At 38.4% G+C, this 16565-nt stretch overlaps 1 long non-coding RNA gene across 9 annotated transcripts in view; it reads right to left on the bottom strand.

The window, feature by feature from the left end:
• The window catches only part of LOC137204586 (uncharacterized), a 142377-nt gene that overhangs the window by 114225 nt on the left and 11587 nt on the right, over positions 1-16565 (bottom strand). The gene's annotated exons all lie outside the window — the stretch shown is intronic.

Below are 16565 nucleotides of genomic sequence, written 5' to 3' on the forward strand. Positions count from 1 at the left end.
TGCACCAAGAAGATGAGCCCCCAGAACGTTTGGCTGCAAAGGCCAGTAGCGCTTACTTTCTGGAGTCCCAGAGGGCTGGGGGAAATCGAGATTCCTCTCTTAAATGGGGCACACAAAACCTTAGACGTTCTAAGACCCAGGTCCGAAACAGTAATTTGAAAGGAGACTGGGTCAGACCGAGCTGATCTGGAGAGTTTCCTGCCTATTAGCACAGGGACACAGCCTCACCCCAGCCAACAGCCTGGCGGTGCTAGTACTGGGATGCTTGTCAGGCAACTAACTGGGCAGAGACGCAGCCCCATCCACCAGCAGATGGGCTGCCTTAAGACCCTCAGAACCCACAGGCACCCCTGGGCATGGCTCCGCCCACCAGAGGGCCCAGGACCCAGCCCCACATGCCAGTGCACGGACTCAGGACCCTGAGGGCCCTGTAGTCAGAGACTCCAGGACCGAGCTCTGGCGGGCCACAGAGCTGCTGTGGTCCTGCTTACTGGTAAGTTGGGGCTGGGGCCCAGGGTATCCTTGGGCTGGTGTCCACACACTGGTGAATAAGGCGGGAACCTGAGGAGAGTGCCAGCCTTGGGGTGGGCAGAGCCAGGCCCCGGGGCTCCTGAGCTGGTGCTGGTCCGCTGGTGGGTGAGGCTGGTCCAGGGCCTAGTGCCGGCCCCCTGGTGGGTGGAGCAGGGTCCCAAGGTCTCTGGCTGTAATTCCCTGCAAATCCTGGCGGCTACCTGAAGGTTCCGGGTGTCCTGGGGCTACTGCTGGAGCACTGGTGGGAGGGGCTGGTCCCTGGCCCTCTCGTGTGGTGGCTGTGTTCTCAGGTGGCTGGGAGGTCAGGGGTTACTAATGCAGGTGGCCTGTCGGGTGAGTGACATGGCCTGAAGTATCCCAGTTCTGGCGCCTATAGGCTGGTGGGCGGGGCCAGGTTCCTGCTTCGAGGAAGGACTCCAAAATGGCACTGACCAGCACCAGTGCGCTTGTGGTACAACGAGCTCCCCAAAATGGCTACTGTCAGCATCTGTAGCCCCAGGGTGAGCTCCAGTTGCCTCCAGCCTATCCAGGAGACTCTCCTAGACCAGCAGGTGGGTCTGACCCAGGTTCCTTTCTTTTTATTTATTTATTTATTCTTTTGCGGTACGCGGGCCTTTCACTGTTGTGGCCTCTCCCGTTGCGGAGCACAGGCTTCGGACGCGCAGGCTCAGCGGCCATGGCTCACGGGCCCAGCTGCTCCGCGGCATGTGGGATCTTCCCGGACCGGGGCACGAACCTGTGTCCCCTGCATCGGCAGGCGGACTCTCAACCACTGCGCCACCAGGGAAGCCCCCAGGTTCCTTTCAAATTACCGCTTCTGACCTGGGTCCCAGAGCATGTGAGATTTTGTGTGCACCCAGTAAGGGTGGAGTCTATTTCCTATAGCTCTCTGCGTCCCGTCCCCTGAAAGATTGCACCGCTGGCCTTCAAAGCAAACGTTCTGGGGGCTGGTCGTCGTTTTTTTTTGTTTGCGGTATGCGGGCCTCTCACTGTTGTGGCCTCTCCCGTTGCGCGGAGCACAGGCTCCGGACGCGCAGGCTCAGCGGCCATGGCTCACGGGCCCAGCCGCTCCGCGGCATGTGGGTCCTCCCAGAACCGGGGCACGAGCCCGTGTCCCCTGCATCGGCAGGCGGACTCTCAACCGGTGCGCCACCAGGGAATCCCTGGGGGCTGGTCTTCTTGGTGCAGGACTCCCAGGCTGGGGAGAATAACGTGGGGCTCAGAGCCCTCACTCCTCTGGTAGAACCTCCGCAATTGTAATTATCCTCCCCTTGTGGGTCACCAACATATGGTTCTTGACTCTACCGCATCTCTGCCCCTCCTACCTGCCTCGTGGTTTCTAATTTCTATTTTTACTTGTAGAAGATATTTTTCTGCTAGTCTTCAGGCTTTTCTTATCAATAGTTGCTCTGTAAATAGCTATAATTTTGGTGTGCCTGTGGAATGAGGTGAGCTTATGGTCTTCCTTTTCCACCATCTTGGCCACCGACCTGTCCTGGTCTAGCGTTTTCTTACGTTGTCAGAACTTTGATGCTTTTTCATAAGTTTACAAATATTTTACCCAGAATTTTTAGTTGGTTGTTTTCTATGGAAAGGTTTTTCTAAATAACCTAGCCTCTATTTATCAGAGGTGGAAGGGTGACAGAGACCACCAAGATGCTCATTGTATTAGTTTGATAGGGCTGCTGTAACAGAGAGCCACAAACTGAGTAGTTTAGAACAATAGAAATGTATTGTCTCATAGTTCTGCAGGCAGAAAGCCTAAAATCAAGTTTCAGCAGGGCTGTGTTCCCTCTTAAGGTGCTAGGGAAGGATCTGTTCCAGATCTCGCCTGGCTTCTAATTGCCTCTGGCATTTCTTGGCTTGTAGATAGCTGTCTTTTCCCTGTCTCTTCCTGTGATGTTCTCCTGTGTCCACGTACGTCTGTCTCTGTGTTCAAATTTTGCCCTTTCTATAAGGACACCAGTCAGATTGGATTAGGGCTCATGCTAATGACGTCATTTGAACTTGATTACCTGTGTAGAGACCTAATTTCCAAATCCTATCACATTCTAAGATACTGGGGGTTATATATGTTAGAACACTAACAAATACTTTTGGGGGGACACAATTCAAATCTTAATGCTCACCAACCGCATTTCCTCTTCATGGGCATCCTGAAGGCAAGATTTCCTGATCCCTGTCGCAGTTGGTTCAGGCCATCTGCTTCTGGCCAGATGAATGTGGTGGAAGTGATGTCTACTCTTACTAGACCTAGTCATAAAGTCTCTTGGATGTTGTCCTTCAGCTTTGCTCTTTACTCATTGGCTGCCTGAATGTAGAGGACACTGAGGAAGCCCTGGAAGGTCTCAGCAACACAAGATGGAGAAGCCAGATATCAAATCACCAGGAAAGGCCAGTTGCATTTGGCAAAACCCATTTGGACTGTGATGCGAGTGAAAAACATATGCTTGTTGAATGAAGGAATAATCAATGATAAGTCTTACTCTTAACTCATAGTAGCTTCTGTTGTATCTCATGCCTCTGCCTTATTTCTCATTGATCTTAGGGCCAGAAAATCTCATTTGAAAAATGCTTCTTTTTGATTAACATCCTGCTTTGTTGAGTTATAGCACAGCAGGTTTTTATAGCAAATAAAGCACTCTAGTGAAAAAAAATTCCCCTCTATTTTCATAGCAGTTGATATTGTCAAAATAGTTTCATAATAAAGGTAGTTCCATTTACTTTATATAAGCATAAAAGCAGTATTATAGTGTAATAGTGCTCATGCTTATTCATCACTTGATGCTCTCATATATAAATTAGATTTTGTCTTACAGGATCAATTTTTTATGTAATTAAATTTTTTATTGAAGTGTAGTGGCTGTACAATATTATATGTCACAGGTGTACAATATAGTGATTCACAATTTTTAAAGGTTATACTCCATTTATTAGTTATTATAAAATATTGGCTATATTCCCCATGTTGTACAATATATCCTTGTAGCTTTCTTTATATCTAATAGTTTGTACCTCTTAGTCCCTTACCTCCATATTGCCCCTCCCCCTTCCCTCTCCCCACTGGTAACCACTAGTTTATTCTCTGTATCTGTGAGTCTGCTTCTTTTTTGTTATATTCACTAGTGTGTTGTATTTTTTAGATTCTACATATAAGTGATATCATACAGTACTGCAGGGTCAATTTAAAAGATATTATACCTTATCAAATTTATTATAAGCACTCTGCCTTTGAAATATGACATCTATAATTTTCCTAAGTTTTAGATAAAATAAGAAGGTCACATACGCACACACATACATGCACACACACACCCCTCTATGTATTTCTGGATTTTGTTCTGATATAAAATATATCAACTTCAAGATTTGTACTTGTACAATGTACTGGGTCAATTCTAGGTCACAGAAGAAGTGTGTTTGTTGAGTCTGGTACCAAATAGTGGAAAATGAATGAAAAATAAGAACAAAGGCAAAAATATTGAAAAGTATCAGAAAATGATAGCTTATAAAATTCTTGAGAATCTGTTTTTTTAAAAAAGTTTCTAAGTAGGTCACATTTCCCTCCATGTTACAGCACCAAAAACAGTTGCCATTTTTTAAACCTGTGATTTTACTTTTAAGGATTATTTTTGCTTCATCTTTTCTGTTGTTAAGGAGGGTGTGGTAATGAATTACCATTGCTTTTTGAATAGCTGACGTCATCTCATTACTCATGTATGTAAGATATTACCAGGTTAAATAGTTACCCTGTTGTGGAGGGTATATATTTTTATTTCAAGATATAAAGTTCTATTACATTGTAATAGAAAAAAGTTCAACAAGTAAGATTTTCACTGTGAGAAAGAATTTACATGGATGTTTTAAGGATTGAATGTAGCATTAAGGATTGAAGGAGAATTAATCTTCCAAGAAGAGTAGTAGTAACATATTTCTTCATAATATTTAAAAACCAGGCAAGGCAGAACATTACAAAATCAGTGTTAGAAGATTATCTGGTATACTCAGGGATATGGAACGTAAAGCCTGGGACACCTATTTTAGCCTTCACCAAGTTTTACTGCTTATTATGCTTGTAGAGGAAAGGAGACGAGGAAAAACTACAGCTCTTAAAATATTTTTCAGTATAAAAGTTTGCCTCTTACAGTGGAGCTAGGGTATAGAACCATTGTCTCATTGTACGGGAGTGCATTTCTGATAATCATTAATGAAATTTCCTTATATGACACACCATTTGCTGGAATAGATACATCATTTTAGACAATCATTTAAAAATACACACTCAGTGGAAAATCCTGCTAGTGATTTGTTTTAGTTTAAGCCCACAAGGAACTGCTATGCCCCTGTACTTATGTTTTTTGAGTCAAATCAAGACAGGTTGTTCTCTATAAACTGATCAGGAGGTCAATCAAGCAGTAATGTCAAGATCTTCTATTGCTTCAGAGGCCTTAAGTGGTCAGGACCGAATTTTCAAGTGAGTAACTGTTTAGGTCTTGTCAGTTACAGGTTTTTTTTTCTGTTTTAATTGGGGTATAGTTGTTTTACAATGTTGTGTTCGTTTTTACTGTACAGCGAACTGGAGTTCCCTGTGCTATATGGCAGGTTCTTATTAGTTATCTATTTTGTACATATTAGTGTATATATGTCAATCCCAATCTCCCAGTTCATCACACCTCCCCACCCCCTGCTTTCCCCCCTTGGTGTCCATACGTTGGTTCTCTACACCTGTGTCTCTGTTTCATTGGCAGTTACAGTTAACTAGAATAAATTTTGCACATTAATTTGTTGGTAAATTGAGATAGGTATTAGAACGATGTTCTCAAAGAAGTTGCTTGGATGCAACAACTTGGATTATGGAGTTAAAAATGATTATTTGTAATATGATACTTGTAATCTTGAATTATTATTTTTTACCAGAAGCTGTGTTGTCAGCCAAGTTCTTGCAGTAGAAACTTAGTGTTTGTGGTCTACACTGTCCAAGTCCAGTGATGATGGTTGATCCAACCAAATAGAGTGATTGACTGCCTTCACTTTGCACTTTGTAGCCACTGAATGGAAACTCAGTATATTTGATAGAATTTCAAATGCAGATGAAGAACTGCCCACTTTTAATAAAGTTCTAAAACATCAAAAAGTTGGAATTTTAAAAAATTTCATAGTTTGAAACATCAGTACTCAAGGAGAGCAAACGGTCATTCTATAAGGCTCTTAACTTGAGTGGAGTACTAAGACAGATATTAACTTATAAAAACTGAAATAATCTTTCATGAAGTCTTAGGAGTGGCACTAGAATTAACTAAAGTAAGCAAGCCACAGTCTCTAGGTATGCACAAAAGCGTGAAAATCATTAAATGGTTGCTTAAGAATTTGCAAATCTCTGCTTCCAGTCAAACCTTATTGAACTCCTCCATTTGCAAATATCTTAGATTCAGAGATCTCACTCTCTCTTCAATAACTGTTCTGCTTCCATTTGTCTCCTGTTGTTTCTTCTTCTCAGCCTGACATTTGTCCTCATGGCCACAACATCTCCACTTTCTCTCAATTAAACAGCTCTTTCCTGGCTCTACTTTTTTCTTCTACTCCTTGTGCTTTCACTATCCTCACCTAACCAGTTATTTTCCTGCCACAATTGAAAGCAGTTACATCTGTTTCTAATTTGGGTTCAAAAACTACCCGAGTTGGTGTGGAACATTGCTTACATATGCATATTGATGTTATACAACAGTTTATGACTTTCATTCTAAGCTGTGCCCTCAATACTTCTCAATATTACTTCTACTTGCCTTCAATGGTCCCCTTTTCCATTATTTTCTGAGGCAGTGTGGCAGAGTGGAAGAGCATGGACATTGGTGACAGACCTTGATTCATAACCCAACTTCAGCACTTACTATCTGAGCGATCTTGAACAAACTATTAACCACTTTGATCCTCAGTTTCCATTTAATTCTTACCTTGTAAAGTTTTCTGTAAGGATTTAAGGTAATGTAGGGAAGGTGATTTGGGGAATAGCTTGCTAATTAATGGTCACAATTGTACTTAAGCTGCCTGGTTTGGTGTCTCTAAGAGTGTACTATGGTCCTTAAACTTTCTGCCCTACATCCAAATACCTAATCATCCACAGATGATATTGCCTTATACTTTACAGAGAAAATGCAAGTTATCAAGTGAGTACTTAACTTCTCTCCCCTCCACTTCTGTACACACTTATGATATCACCCATTAGTTTCTTCTCTCCTATTTTAGAAGAATCTGTGTTTCACGTTCTTTCCAAAGACCCCAGAGGCAGTAGAGCATGGTAGTTAAGAGAACAGTCTTTGGTTTTCAACTGCCTGGGTTCTAATTGTCCCTCTACCACTTGGGCCAGTTCTTTAACCTCTCTGTATTTGAGTTTCTCCATCTCCAAAATGGATACAATGGGGCATGTACTTCATAATATTCTTAAACAGATTGCATTAACTAAAACATTAAAAACATGAAGTGTACTGCCTGGTACACAGTATGAACTTCTGTTAGCCATTACTACTGCTATGAGTTAGTATCATTTCCTGCTTTACTCTCTTCTCAAAATGCTCTCTGACTATAAACATACTGTGGACATTTAATCTCAGCCATTGTATAAATAGCATTGATTATCCTATTAATCATGAGATAAAAATGATTAATTCATTAAGAGATAAAAATCTTGTTTTGCATTAAAATATTAAAATTGAATCAAGGTGGTTTAACAAGAGGAATGCTATTGAATTATTATCAAAGAAACCATAAAGTTCTTAAAATATGATGGAAAAAATCATTTTACACAGTTGGTAAGATAGAAGTGAAGACAAAATCAATTCATGACTCCTGGTAGATTCTGAACAACTCAGAACTCTCCATATATGTAACCCTAAACTGTGAGCCAAAAGCAGGTAGAACATTTCTGACATAGACAGGAGGGGTGGATTTCAGAAATTTAAGCTATTAAGACATTATTTTTCATTATTAAGATTCTCCTATGATTATTTTTATCTATTCCAATGTTGCCTAAGCAGATATATACTAATGCATTAAGTATCACATTCCGTTTGGAGTTAAGAGCTGCGTGCTCACTGAAAGGTCTTCCTCAGTGACTAAAATTTACATTTCTGAGTTATTTTTCCCATAAGGATATTAAAGTTTCCATTAATATTTTAAATATTCAAACTTTTAAAAAACTTTTGGTGTTGCTCTCAGAGGATTACCTAATCAATGATATTATTTAGTTGCATACTATAATAGAGAATCAGAAAGATATGATTGCTGTTTATAATGTCCACCTAGTCATTTCTGCATAACAAACTTTATTTGAAATAGAGACCAACACCAGCCAATTTTAATATATTTACTGTACCAGTATTGGTGCAAAAAGAGATGGAAGGTTACTTTCTCTTCCACAAAGGTACTATTGCTGAATACACAGATCCTCTGATGTCTAGTTAACAGTTTACATAACTGGCAGCAATACTTAGGAACAAACTGCTTTGCTTGGAGTCAAAATTAGACACAAATATCATGTACTTTAGGATAAAAGTTACAATAGTATTTTTTAAAAAGACATCTCTTTCAAATTGTGAGACCATCTAACATAATCTGAACCAGAAATCTTGGAAAAAGTTTGTTTAGAGGTGAGCTATGAGTTCAGTATTTTGAGGCACAAAGGGAAGAGAGAAATGAATATATTTGATTGCATTTTAAAATCCTTCTTCACATAGAAAGTAGACAATGTTCTTCCTGGTAAGTAAACAAGTTAAGTATTACTGCAGCAAATGGAAAGGGCTGGAGTTAGACCTCCATTCAAGTTCATGTTCTGTTGGGATCTGGCCCAGAGCATGTATTTTTGTTCTTAGAACATTGGTTGGCAAATATAAGATACCCCATAAAAATAATAATTATTAAAAAGTTCAAACAACTAATTGTTGGACATCCAACTTATTTTTACATTACAATTTAAAATGTAAGTTAAAATGCTTAATAACTGAAGAGTATTTACATTTCCCAGCCTTTTTCCATACCAGTAACTTAAAACTATAAGATAGATAGCCAGAAAGCAATATTCAGTCGCACATGGAATGTTCCAGTCACATTATTCAACAACAGTAAAATGTTTGTTAGAACCATACATATATGTGTTAAGATAACAGTTAAGATGTTTGGCTTTAGAGTAAAGCTGAGAAGATAGTTGAGGCTATATAGTAAAATAAAATAAAAAAAAATCTCCAAACAAAACAGGTGGTTGGCTATTTGGCAAAATGGATTCAAGGTCCAACTTTTTCATAGACTAGCTTTGTGAACTTGAACCACTTGATATGTCTGTGCTTCACTTTTCCAATTATCTAATAAGAGGAGTAGACCAGATCAAGGGGCCTCAGTGTTTTTGTGGAATAGAGTTGTATTTGATTTTCCTGGAGCTTAAGTTGGTGATAGTCATTGTGAATACTGGGAGGTAAGGAGACAGAGAAATTTAAGAAAAATAGAAATCCATGTATCTGGGAACAGAGCCAATATTGGGTTTTGTCAAGTGCAGTCTCTTTACAATGAAAATGAAGGTAGGTTGGTGGGAAAATCCTATGGGTAAGTAGAATGGTGGGAGAAATTTCTGCTGTAAGATCGACAGCCTTGGACCATCAGACAAAATGAGGACCAACTTTAAAATAAAGCTCATTGTGGGCTTCCCTGGTAGTGCAGTGGTTGAGAGTCTGCCTGCCGATGCAGGGGACACGGGTTCATGCCCCGGTCCAGGAAGATCCCACATGCTGCGGAGCGGCTGGGCCCGTGAGCCATGGCTGCTGAGCCTGCGCGTCCAGAGCCTGTGCTCTGCAACGGGAGAGGCCACAACAGTGAGAGGCCCACGTACTGCAAAAAAAATAAATAAATAAAATAAAGCTCATTGTAAGTTTGGAGCTAACCAAAATGATTAACATCTAAATTTATTATTTTAAAATGTCTTTGTTGAATACTATAATTACATTTTAAAATTGAACATGGAACTTTTTATGCAAAGTATTATCTAAAAAACTTTTATTTATAAAACTACATTTTATAATTCAAAACTTGTGAGAAATGTACTGTAATTTTCTTAATCATCTTTTGATGAGTATCAAATGGCACTATAAAGTAAAAAATAATTTTTGAGTAAATTTGAAATGATTAAAATAATTAACTTAGTGGTCAATTAAAGCAATTACAATTTATCATATATATTTGGACAATCTCATTTTATTACTCATTATTGATAGTGATTATGAATCACTGCAAAAGTGATGTTTTCTCTTTTTTTTGCTTAAATTTTATTATTTCCTTTCCAGCTTATAAAAATAATTTTGGGTGCTAAGTGTCATTATATCCATTTTATAATGAGTAAACTGGGGCTAAGAAAAATTACTTGTTCAAGGTAAGTTACTTAGTAAGAGGCAGAGCAGGAATTCATATCCAGGTCTTCCTAACACTGAAATCTGTGCTTTTAATCGCCATGGACGCTACTCCTTACTTATATAATCATTTCACAAATATTTATTGAACCCCTATAATATTTGAAACAACTCTCTGGGCATCAGGTCGATAGGAGTAAATAACACTGAAAAACTCGCCCTCTTGGAACTTGCAAAGTGAAGTGTGGGAGACAGAAATGAAACTAAACTAAGTAAATTATGCAGTATGTTAAATTATAATGATGCTAAAGAGAAATAAACCAAGGGAAGGGGACAGAGGGTGTTCCGGGGGACTATTGCAATTTTAAATAGGATGCTCAGGGAAGAACACTCTGAGAAGATAATATATGAGTTAAAACTGGGAGGAGCTGAAGGAAACTTGCCATGGGGTTACGTAGCAAATGAGGATTCCAGGAAAGAAAATAGCAATTATGAAGGCCCTGAAGTGGGAGAATGCCTAGCAAATTCAAGCCACGTAAAGGGGGCCAGTGTGACCAGAGCACAGTAAATACATGGGATTGTAGAAGATAAGATCACAAAAGCACAGGGAGCCAAACTTCATAGGAACTTGTAGCTGTTGCAATTACTTAGACTTGTCTCTAAGTGAGATAAAGGGCTACTGGAGGATTTTGAGAATTGTGCATGATCTGACATATTTTATCAGTGTTGAGAAGAACCTAAAGGGGAGAAAGGGTGGAAGCAGAGAAACCAGAGGAGGCTAGTGGCAATAATTCAGGGGCCTTGGAATAGTGACGAATGGGGGAAATAGTGGGAAGTAGTTGATTCTAGATGTATCTGGAAGGTAGAGCTAATGGTATTTGCTGTGGTTTCAACGTGAATTGTGGGAGAAAACTTTGTAAAGCATTTTCTCTGAACTACTACAAGTTATGGAGTTGCCCTTAACAGACATGGGAAGAGCAGGTTTGCGGAGAGGATAGAGATGAGGAGGTCAGTTTTGAATATGGTAAACTGAAATGTCTCTTAGACATCCGTGTGGAGATATGTTGTGTAGTTGGACCTGAGGGCATAGGGGAGAAGTTCAGGCCATACTGGGAAACATGAGTTATAATAGAGACTGGATGAAAGGGAATTAGATATACAAGGATTGAGCCTTGGGTATTTCAACATTCAGCAGTTGTTGGAGAGATGAAGAGGAAACTTCAGAGTAGAATAAAAAGTAGGGCCAAAAAGAAGGAAGATAACTGGGATTGTAGTGACCTGGAAGCAAAGAAAATGTTTACCAGCAGAGTGAGTGTGACCAGTTGTGTGGAAAGCTGCTGAGGGATCAAGTAATACAAGAACTGAGAAGTGGCCATTGAATTGACCGGAATGAAGGTTATCAACAGCAACAGCTTCAGCGGGTAGTGGGAGAAAATCTTGAACAGAGTGGATTTAAGACAGAATTTGCAGAGACAATCTTCTGAGAAGTTTTCCTCTAAAGGGAAAGAAGTATATGGAGTGTTTACTGAAGGAGGAAATGAGTAATGATGGCGAGAGGCCTTTTCTTTAGATAGGAGAACAACATTTTTATATGTTGATGGAAAAATTCAGATGGGGGAGAAAACGGATGATGTAGGAGAGAGAAGTGAGTATTGTGGAAGCAGTGTTCTTGTGTTGGAGAGAGTAGATGAGATTAGAAAGCAAATGGAGGAGCTGGCATTTGCTAAGAACAAGGGATGAACAAAGAGTTCATCCATTTTAACCAGTGGGAAGAAAGAGTAGGTGGGAACAGATTCAAGTATCTGAGGGATGAAGTGGTGAAGATTTGTGGATGTTTTCTTCTGAGTTTTTTACTCACTGAGATGTTGGCATATAATGTTAAATTATATAATATTCAGGTTAGGTAGATAAATCTTAGGTATCGTGAATTGCAGACTTACTCAATTTAAAATTAAAGACTAGAATGAGGCATAAACTGAGAATAAAACCTTTTGAAAATTGTAGCAGATTCACATTATGTCTGTTAAATAGTTACTTTTTTATTGCTATAATAAAAATTTATGCTTATTCATGGAAAGAGCTATTGTTCTCTTCTAGGTCTTTTTTCTTCAGAAACAAGGAGATGGTAATCATCATTATCAACCTTATCTTTGAAGGTCAGGGACAGCAATAAATACAGTGTTCTTTACGTGAGGGTTAAAATCATCACAAATAATTTCTATTTTGTGATAGAGTAAGTGACCTTTTCAGTGACGTGAGTCTGTGGGAGAAAGAATAAAATACACATTTGTATATTAAAATTCTCAATTCCAACTATCTGATAACATTTCTTGTCAAACTATTCTAACAGTTTCTATTACTTTTGGGAATGTTTAAATAAAATCTTAACAAAAATAGAGAAAACGAGCTTTTCCCTTTCTCTATACTTTGTGCCAAAAGAACAAAGGTTTATATTGTACATTTCTGTTAACAGGTACAAAGAGAATTTATAATGTGGGATCTATCCAAGAGGAATATTCCCAAAGTTTGCTTAAAAAAAGTAATTTAAAAATAGTGTACATTTAAGCTACATTTAGAATGTTCTACAAGCTTAAAGGATGTTTGGAGTCAGGTTTTAAAAACAGTGGGATTTAGTGTAATAGGTTTGGCAACAAAATCATTGCAGTTCATACAACTGATGAATTGATGCAGACCTAGCTGACTAACACGTACCATGTGTTTGCTTTGGCAGAGAATTTGGAAAAATAATTTGGAGAAAAACTTATATTATTCAACAGATTTCACTTTTGTTGTTGTTTTGTGGGATTTTTAAAAATTTTCTAATCAGTCTTGCAAAGGTAGAGTTTGCAAAGATCTTCCCATTGATTGGAACCAGATTTGGGCCTTTCACAGAAAAAAAAAAGATGAAGAGGATAATTCTACTTATTTCATATGTTTCTCTTAATTACCCACTGCTCAGAAATAGATTTATGACTAGTCCTTTCTCAATTGATACCATGTTTATGAATTTATTCTATATAAAAAACAATGCTATAAAATGCCCCTTATCAACATTTCTAACGTAATCATGGCATGTAGAATCTTCTGTTTAAACTTTGATGGCCAAGAACAGCACTGTGTTTTGCAGTGATGTTTAAGTATGTTATTCTGAGACTTGTTAATTCATAGACTTACTTTTTATGTTGTTGTTCAGACATAAGATTAAAGCTTGTTTCTTTTGTAAAGTAGGTTATTTGAATATTGCTAAAAGGTTTCAAAAGAGTTTGTTGGCTTGTTAGAGTATTGGAATTCTCACTGTTTAGTAAAATCCTGAAATATTAATGATGGGGTGAACTCAAGGCTGGAAAGAGCTCCGATTCCATTTTATGGGTTGAAAGTTGCTTCAGAGGCTATTCTGACCATTATAAGATACGTATGTTGAATATACTCCTAAATTGACTTCAGGAGCTAGACAAACTATTTTCCACTATAGATTAGCCTGAATTTCTGTGCCGTGTTGCTAAACCATGCAGTTCAGGAGATAATGAGATAGTTTCCTCAAAGAAGTATGAGCAATCCCTGAAGCTGGAGGCAGTGCAGTATAGCATATATAAATGTTCAGTGCTATTACATAGGAAAGAGCTGCAGACTGATGAAGCAGGCAACTGATTTTCTAAAGTAAACACAAACATTATTTGAAGGTTACTCCACCTCTATTTTTTGCTGTCCTTGGACAAGTTGTTAACCACTGTGAAACTCAGCTGGACTTGTATAAAAATGTGGATACTGATACCTACTTTATTTCCAAGGTTGTTATAAAGATAAAAGAAACTATGTACTGTGTATTGCACTTGGTACATAGGATCCTTCTTTTCCTCCCACTAGACTGTAACCTTAAGAGTAGGACTGTGAGAATCTTTATGCAGTCATCAGCACATACTCTTAGGTACTGAGAGAATATTCAGGGGAGGAGAATCTATAACTGCAAGGCAGTGGAAGAGGTGCCATTTATCTAATCGATACAACTTTCTGAGATTGGATTTATTATCTTTTATTAAAAGAAAACAGGATTAGAGAGTTAAACCCAAAGCCATATAGCTAGTAGTATGAGAAGAAGCTAGAATTCACAACAGGATGATCTGCCTTTCAAAGGCATGCCTTTCTAGAGCTTTCTAGTGGAAAGGGAGGACTGACTTTTTTTGAAGTCATAACTATATGCCATATGTTTTCAAGAGGCCTGTTCTCATTTAATTTTCAGAACAATACTATGAGAAAGACGTTATCTTTCCCATTTTACATGAGAAGAAACTCATACCCAGAGGTTAAGTAACTTTCTTCAGGTCATACAACTAATAATTTAGCAAACAGTGATGCAAATCCAAAAAAACAGTCCAGTTCAAACCCCAAAAAAGTCCATAAACAATAATACAACATGCTGCCTGGAGGTACAGGTTCAGCAAGATGAGAGGTCAGCACTTGGGGATAAATATTTGGGGAATGCGATTGGAATGTATGTTGAGGAAGAGGATGGGAGCAGAGATGAGAATCCAAGATTGAGCTTTTGGTGTGGGTGGCAGGGAGCTCAATTTATATTTCATCTTCTTCCAAACCTCTAGACTCCTACTGCTGTGCAGAACTTTCTGTTCCCTGAACTTTCCATGCTTCTGTACCTTTGAGCATGTATTTTCCTCTGTCTAGAATTCCATTCACTCTTCTTTTTCTGGAAAACATCTCTTTAACTTAAAAAATGCAGTTCCAAATTTATTTTGCAAATCTCTTGCTGATCCAACCAATGTTGAATTGGATGCTCTTCTTTTGAGATCCTTTAGTCCAATATTGGCTCAGATACTTACCTCAGAAGCATCATTTTTATGACTCTGGAAGAATGAAATAGAGTTCCTGAGAACTGATGGTCCTGAAGATTTTCTAATCCTATATCTAATTGTGGATTTGATAATCCTGCAAGGTTATTCTAAATGTATAAGCTCCTTAGATTTTAGGACAAGGGAGAATTGAAAGCTTTACACACACACGCACACACACACAGGCAAGATCTGAAACCTTGGGTAGGATTTCCAGAGATCCTCACCACTGCCCCCATACTGCACGGTCTCTATCCCCATACTGAACGGTATCTATCCTGATATCCCTCACCATGCTTTGTACATAATAAGCAATATGAACAACTGAAGTTCAGAGGAATTAGCACAATTACGTAAATTAAGGAGAAGTATGATCAAGATTAGAATGAACTAGACCTTTATGGTATGTGGGCCTTTGCTGGGAAACAGTGATTCTGTCACATGGATTTCCAAGTCCAACATCCTGTTTCCAATGCATGTCTATCAACACCTTCACCATTATCTTTTTTTTAAAGAATTACTATTGTATTACAAATGTTTTCTTTTGGCTGTAAAATTTTGATTCAGCAGTAAAGTTAGATTTACTGACTGGGAGATCAAGGACTATTTACTCTTTTCTCTGCTTCTTGCCAAGTCTGTAGTGTGTGGTAGAATAGAGCAGTAGATAATTATTGTTTTTCAAATACCATTATTTTTTCCAATCAAACATTCATTGAGAGTCATGAATTTTACAAGTGAATTTATCACTAGTGCAAATATAGTGATAAATTCATTAACATTTATTTTATCTTCTCCATTCACTGAATTTCCCGTATGTACAATCAGGGTCTATTAAATTAAAAAAAGAAGAAAGACCTATTAGGGACAGCAAAGCAAAACATGAAATGCAGAGTTAGCAACTAACTGGTAAATCTAGAATTTTCAGGCAACAATAAAAGGCTTATTTGTCTATGTTCATTGTCCCTCCTCTCAGATATTTACTGGTCCCTTTACTTTGGGCTATATTGATCAAGGATAAAAGGGAAGCAGAGATATATGGCTTGATTTAATTATTGAAAATAAAAATATTTATCTTTGAAATATACCTTGGATCATGGTCTCATAGTTTTGTGGACTGGTACTAATGCTGAAAATTCAAGACTATAGCTTTTGTGATTCTTGGTCAACAGTCAATGCTTGGCTTGGGCAGTAAAGTCCTAAAAAGTGGGCTTGTTAATTAACAAATACATCTAAGTTGGATGAACAGAACAGTTTCAAAATGTGTCTTTGGCATTTCTGCATTATTTTTTAAACCCACAAAATGTAGATTTTTATCTCTAACTTCTGTTCACTCACTTGTGGCTACTTTAGGAAGTAGTTTTTCTTTTCTTTACTTCCTCAGTGAGAGCTGCAAGATCATTGTTGGTGCAACTCGGCCACTGCTTAACAGAAGCAGCTTGTTTATATTACTTCCTGTATTTTTTTAAGACCAGCGTTTGGTATCCCTTAAGAATTTCTCAATGCTTTCTGTCTTAGGGATTTTTTTTTTCTGGAGGAATAAGTCAGGGACTCAATTAGGCTAATAATTTCTTACCCATGAGGACATAACGAATTTATTCTCCACTCAATAGCCTTTGGAGAAAATTACTCAGTATTTAGAAGGGGGGAAAATCAGGCTATAAGAAATCCTTTCTTTGAGACTACATTTCACAGATTCTTGCCTTAAAAAATCCATTTCGATACTTTTAAATAATACTCCATGTGATGAATTAAGGCTCTCTATTTAAATCTACCTATTCTTTTAGGAATGAGAGGTATTAAAAATTCT

The sequence above is a fragment of the Pseudorca crassidens genome, chromosome 13 (assembly GCF_039906515.1).
Source record: "Pseudorca crassidens isolate mPseCra1 chromosome 13, mPseCra1.hap1, whole genome shotgun sequence".
Taxonomy (NCBI): Eukaryota; Metazoa; Chordata; class Mammalia; order Artiodactyla; family Delphinidae; genus Pseudorca; species Pseudorca crassidens.